Below are 6,000 nucleotides of genomic sequence, written 5' to 3'. Positions count from 1 at the left end.
ACATGCAGCTCTCATTTCAAGGCAGCTGAGGCATTGATGATAACTTCTGAGTGAAGAAACCAAGTTGTTACTGAGAGCATTTTTAAGTAAGCAGCTATCAAAGGCAGAAATTGGCTCAGAATTTGTAAATTTGGTGTTGGTCCTCGAACGATTCCAGACTGGCTTTTTCTGTCATTCGTGTTTCTTGACCCTTTCATAAACTGTTTTGGTGCACAGTTAATGGATGCAGCAGCCACTAAACTGACTTGTGACTGATTTTGTTGTTCATGTATTCTTTGCAATGCAATGATGCGAAAACATATGCCAGAGATTATGGCCTTCACTTTACTCCCACTTGGGCCGCTTCATTGCCACATCAAGTGAGCAGCTTTCTCTCTCATAGCTCAGGGGACAGTGGTGAGCATGTAATTGCGTAATTTACAAAATGTGGGAAAGCAAGAGTGGGGAAAAACGTTAAATGATCGCTTCCTCCCAAGCCTTAATGGAAACGAATCTAGGCTGTTAGCTAGCTCGGGAAGGCAATTATGAGGAAATCATCTAAACTGTTACTGAAGTGTTGTTGTGGAGCATGCCGAACGTGATGGATGCTGGCTGCTATTTCCATTATAACAATGCACTTTTTTAAAAAGCTTGTGCTGCACATTTGTTCTTTTGTGTCTGATACACACACTGTAGAATCCAGCCTATGATCTTGTCTATACTGTGATTGGCCCTGATTCTCACAATCAGAGGAGTTGCAACAGTGTAAGCATATTTTGGCAGGCAAAGTCTCTGTAACACAGAATTTGCTGTGATGCATTTTAGCCTGGTTTCAAGCAGAATACAGCTGCATCAGTACAAATAATGCTTTAGAGCCGTTCTGCCTTTTGCACTAAGAGTTTTCTTTCACGCAATGATAAAGCCATATGGCTTGCCGCCGATGCCTGAAATCCGTAGTGTAAACAAGGTCTAAATATTCTATGTAAAAAGTGGGAAAAATGTAAGTACTGTCTGTATCAAGCTGCTTCTTTTCAAAACCCTCCTGCCCTCTTTACTGACCTTCCTTCTCACAGGATGCAGGAACCAGTTGCTTTGAAGTAAGAACTGATCCTGAGCTTTTAAAAACAAAAGACATTGAACTCTCTAATCTGGCACCCTGGGGACCTGACCTGTGCCAGATGAGAGAATTTGCCGGACCTCGACAGATCAATATCGTCTAGCAGCATTACCACCACTGCAATACTTACTTGGCTCTTAGAAGACATTTAGGGGTAAATTACAGCTAAATAACAGCATAGAACACTGACAAAGAGATAGCCATGTTAGTCTGTATTTTATCAAAACCATAAAGCAGTCAAGTAGCACTTTAAAGACTAACAAAATGATTTATTAGTTGATGAGCTCATCACCAGATACATCATTTTGTTAGTCTTTAAAGTGCTGCTTGGCTGCTTTTTTGTTTTGATAGCACAGAACACTGAGATCCAAGCCTGGTGGCTGGAAACAAAATTAATGGGACCACAGGAAACTTGTCCATACCTATGATAAGTGGTCATCCAGCTAACTAAAATCATGCTGGATTACAGATGTTGCCAGTTGAGAGAGTTCTGGATTACAGAGGTTCAACCTGTACATACATAAATGTTTTCCTAAATTAGATCTGTAATAAATAGTTAAAAATCCAGAAATGTTGAGGTTTTCAAGCAATTTTGTGTTTGTCCTAATCCATGTGAATTATAAGTGATGTGGTACAGTGAATCACAGCAAACTGAACCATTTTGCTTTTATTTGAATACTCTTTATTGCTTTCTGCTCAATAGATCAAACATACACCACTACAGTGGACCTTGCATAATATCATGTGCAGCAAACCACAAAAAGCACGGTAAATCTTGCAAGAAAGCCTACCCTTCCAAAATTCATAGCCAAAGACGTTTTCCAGCCCAAAATGTGAGAATGACCTCAGACAAAAGCAATAAGAAAAAAATGTTTTAAAATACTTCCCATAAATGAACCGAACAAAATTCCAAGCACCACCTGTTTACAAAGGATTTAGTAACAAATCAGTCTGCCGCTGATTGACAAAAAACATTTTTTCCCAACACATGGGTTTAGGCACATGCCTTACATTAGTTGTTATATTAATGACTCCTCTCTGGCTAATCACCAACAGTTACCTGGAAATCCATTCTGATGCGAGGAGGGAATTAAAAGAAGAAGCCACTGAGGGCATAAGCACAGGACTCATAAAATCAGGTAGTCTGATAAACTGTTTTCAAAAATGAGATACTTTGACACACATCCTTTCTAGTGACAAAGAGGAAGCCAAGAGGCAAGGCACTACATGTATCCTTTCTAGTGGTTATTGTGAGTTACTGTGCCAGTGCTGACAGTATGGTACATAGTTGTGAAGGGGAGAGGAAGTGTTCATAAAAAATACCAATCTGTTAAAATGTGTCCATGCAAGCTCAATTTACATGCTGGTCAGTGAGTCCAATGGGCGTCTACACTGATAAGTGGGTGTGACTCGAGGATGATATGAAACACATATGGGGACAGAGGCTAAAAGAAAATGTAAATCATGCCATGTTAATCTCTGTTTTGAATCCCTTTAGACTGTCTGTGGTTTTTTCCATCATCCCCTGGTGTCACACATCCCCCATTAGCACCTGCTTCTGAGACAAGTACAGTATTTAACATGCTGGAATAAGGACTGGCTGGTCGGGAGGCCTAGCATCCCTTTCTTTCTCAGTGGCTGTCATGCATTCTCAGCAATGATAATCATCAACTCCAGCTTTCATTTCCAAGTCATCATTGCTGCAAGTGGGGTGGAATAATTGTGCCATTAATGACTGCAATTTTGATTACAGGATGCAATTGTCATTACAGTGCGAAGTCAATCAATGTGTTATGAGAGGAAACCCGCTGGTGCTTTCCAATGGTCCTTGATTAAAAAGGAAGCTCTTGGCGATCTCCAAGCAGCAGGAGAGGAAATGGCTAGGATGGAGGTGAGAAAAATATGCCAGACTTTCAGGCCCAATGAGTTGCGCCTCACTCCTTTTCCTCAGTTTTATTTCACACACTCACTCTCCTCTTCATTCAAAGGCCATCTTCTCTACCTCTTAACCACCCCCAGTTTTGTCCAATGAGTGCGTTCCCAGCACAACCTCTTTCTCCAAATGGGAACAAATAGGAGGTGAGCAGAGTGTTGGAAGGACATGGGATTATTTTTTACTCACAAGCCTCTGACATGGGCCTTTTGGCCACCTTTTAAACACTGTTATGTGATATCAGGGTGAAAAATTGAGTACATCACTGGGACCCAGAGTAGAAATAGTTTTAAACTCAAACTGGATCATTTTTTAAAACATCAGTTTATTCCAATAACAAGTCACCATTTTAACTTAGGTGTTAACCTCAAAATGTTCAGCTGCTCAATACAGATACTATTACTACTGCTGAAGCCCTTGTCCTCTGAGTGGAGCAGGTCATCTGTAAGTCTCCTCCACTTCACTCTGTCTTGGGTAAAAACTTGAGGCTGGCTCCAGGAGTACCCCAGTTGTTGTCCTTCAGTCTCAGGAGATCTTCTCCATGTTGTCCGAGGTCTTCCTCTTTTTTGTTTTCCTGCCATGTTCCATTCAAATAGGTACCTAAAATTTAGATATTTATATAAAATATCTGAAAATTGGGCCTAAAATTTCACAGAAATAGGTAATAATCTGATATGTCAGGGCTTTCTCCTCCTCAGGTAATATTAGATACTTATAAGTTAAATTAACTTTTCTGAACAAGAAGAATAGTTTAGCTTAATTTTAGGATGTTGGGTTAGGTGGTTTTTCTTATTTAATTTGAGCCATTTCATTCATAACTAAACTTAATGAGGTGTGGGCCTGGGTTAATGGTGGGATTTTTCAAAAGTGCTCAGACGTTCACACTTGGGTACCTACAGGCAGTCACCTAAATCCAAACTGAGGCATGTAATATGTGACCTGATTTTTAAAGGTGCCAAGTTTCTTCACCTTCATTATCTTTACCAGGAGTCATCTCTGAAAATCAGGCCAGCTATTTAGGAACCTGAATCGATTAGATGCCTAACCATATGCATATATGTTCAGCCACACTGGCCTGCCACAACAAATAAACAAGCCACAAGTAAAAGTGTTAGTTCCTCATTTAGTTTCCTTGGCTTCATTGACGTTTACAGGTTTCAGCTAGTTGTCAATCTGTGTTTTGTATATCTCACCTTCTTAAATGAGCTCTGACTGATGATTTAGGCCTTCTGGGCCTCCTAGATGGAGCTCAAGGCTTTAGCTCACTCACCTGTGCAGCAATCCCTAAATCAGGATTTACTGTGTCAAATGAGACCAGTGGTATATTTTGATATAACACCAATGCATCAAAATTGGCATCCTGGCTGTGGCAGAGGCTACTATTTCATGCTTTAGAGATAGCTGATTTCTCTCTACTCCTGCATAGTGTATCCAAACATGTTTGTGGAAGACAGATGCCCTCTGGAATCAGGAAAGTTCTTTGTTTGGTATGAGGGTTGGCTGCTAGTTTTATTTTGTTATGGCCAGATTTAAGCAGAGAAGTTTTTGGTTATGGGCACTATGGAGTAATCACTTTATTATATTATTTATGCACTAAATTGCATGTGTTGCAGGATGGGTGCAATACAAGAGAGTGGCCTGATCAGGCCTGCCAACAGAGATGGGGGTGGGAGCAAAAGGGGCAGTTGCTCTTGGGCCCTGTGTTTCCCAGGGGCCAGAGCGCTGTCTGCCATCACTGCTACTTTGGCAGTGGTGGTTGGGGTTGTGAGCCCCTTTGAAACACCATGGCAGCACTACTCTGTCGCACCATGCAGCTCGGGGGTGGTGGACAGGCCAGTGCCACGGTCTCAACAGAGCTAAAGGCTGACTCCTGATGGGGCACAGAGCAGCTCTGCCTCGACCTAGTCCCAGGGCCTGTGGTGGCAGTTGGTCCCACTAAGCCCAGTGTTGTATTAAATTAATAATTCATACTCTGGAGTTACAGCAAACTATACAAGGGTGAAAATAAACTTAATATGGTCACTCAGAATAAGTGAGCTCTGTCTCATGTTTGCAGGATTCTTTGTTACTGTTATGTTATCCCGTCTGTAAACTATTAAACCCTTCTCCCCTTTGGAAGCCCTCCTAATGCATCCACCATTTTAGCTCAGCAAACGTGGGATGGGGCTATAAGGTAAACACTCAGATGGAATTGTCATAAGAACAAATAAATATTTCAGGCTCTTGTGATTTCAGAAATAATTACATGCCTCTGGTAATAGATCTCAGGCTGTTTTCTATACCCTTTCATTAACCAGTGTGACAAAGCAACCTACTCACTGATAAAACACACTTTGAAAAAGCATCCACTGATGAGTTAGAGCTGATAGCTTAGCATGAAAAGAGGTGGCATCTTTCCTTATTAATAAGGCACTAGTTCTAATTACATGGGGCATGGATTACAGCAGATCACCAACAGACATTCATCAAGGTTTTAAAATGTGGCTGGAGATTTGCCAGTCAGCCTGAGACTTGCCAGGGGCTATGATAGTCGAGAACAGTTCTGGTGCTAGGTGTCCAAGTAGCTGCATGAGATCTGAAACAAGTGGTTGAAAAGGAGAGACTTGGAACATCACTAAGTAATCTCTCTTGGGGTCCTATCCCAATGTCGTTAAAGACAATAGAAAGACTCCCGCTGACTTCAATGGGCTTTAAATAAGGGTCTAGAGCTGGATGTCCTCACAGCAAGGGAATGTTCCCAGAAGTCAACATCCCCAGAGGGAAGGAAGCAATCTCTAGGGGCCCAGATCTCATCAAGGGTCCTACAACTCTTCATGCTGTCCATATTTGCCAGACAGATCTAAGAATGTAGCACATGGTTAGAATTATTTCCTCCCCACACTGATGAGGTCAAATAGAAGTTTGTTGCCCTATCTAACTTGTATCTAATATTAATGAGACAGCCTCAGAGAAGCAAATCTTGACTGAATAA

General features: G+C 41.4%; 1 long non-coding RNA gene across 5 annotated transcripts in view; it reads right to left on the bottom strand.

The window, feature by feature from the left end:
- Positions 1-1,782: 1,782 nt before the first annotated feature.
- Positions 1,783-6,000, bottom strand: part of LOC142022157 (uncharacterized) — a 465,994-nt gene continuing 461,776 nt past the window's right edge. For all 5 annotated transcript variants that reach the window (XR_012647864.1, XR_012647868.1, XR_012647867.1 and 2 more), the window contains one exon: positions 1,783-3,629. This is a non-coding gene — a long non-coding RNA (uncharacterized LOC142022157). The remainder of the gene's footprint in view (positions 3,630-6,000) is intronic.

This window comes from Carettochelys insculpta, chromosome 17, assembly GCF_033958435.1.
Source record: "Carettochelys insculpta isolate YL-2023 chromosome 17, ASM3395843v1, whole genome shotgun sequence".
In the NCBI taxonomy this organism is placed as follows: domain Eukaryota; kingdom Metazoa; phylum Chordata; order Testudines; family Carettochelyidae; genus Carettochelys; species Carettochelys insculpta.
The sequence above is the reverse complement of the archived record's forward strand: the minus strand, read 5'-3'. Positions and strand labels throughout refer to the sequence as shown.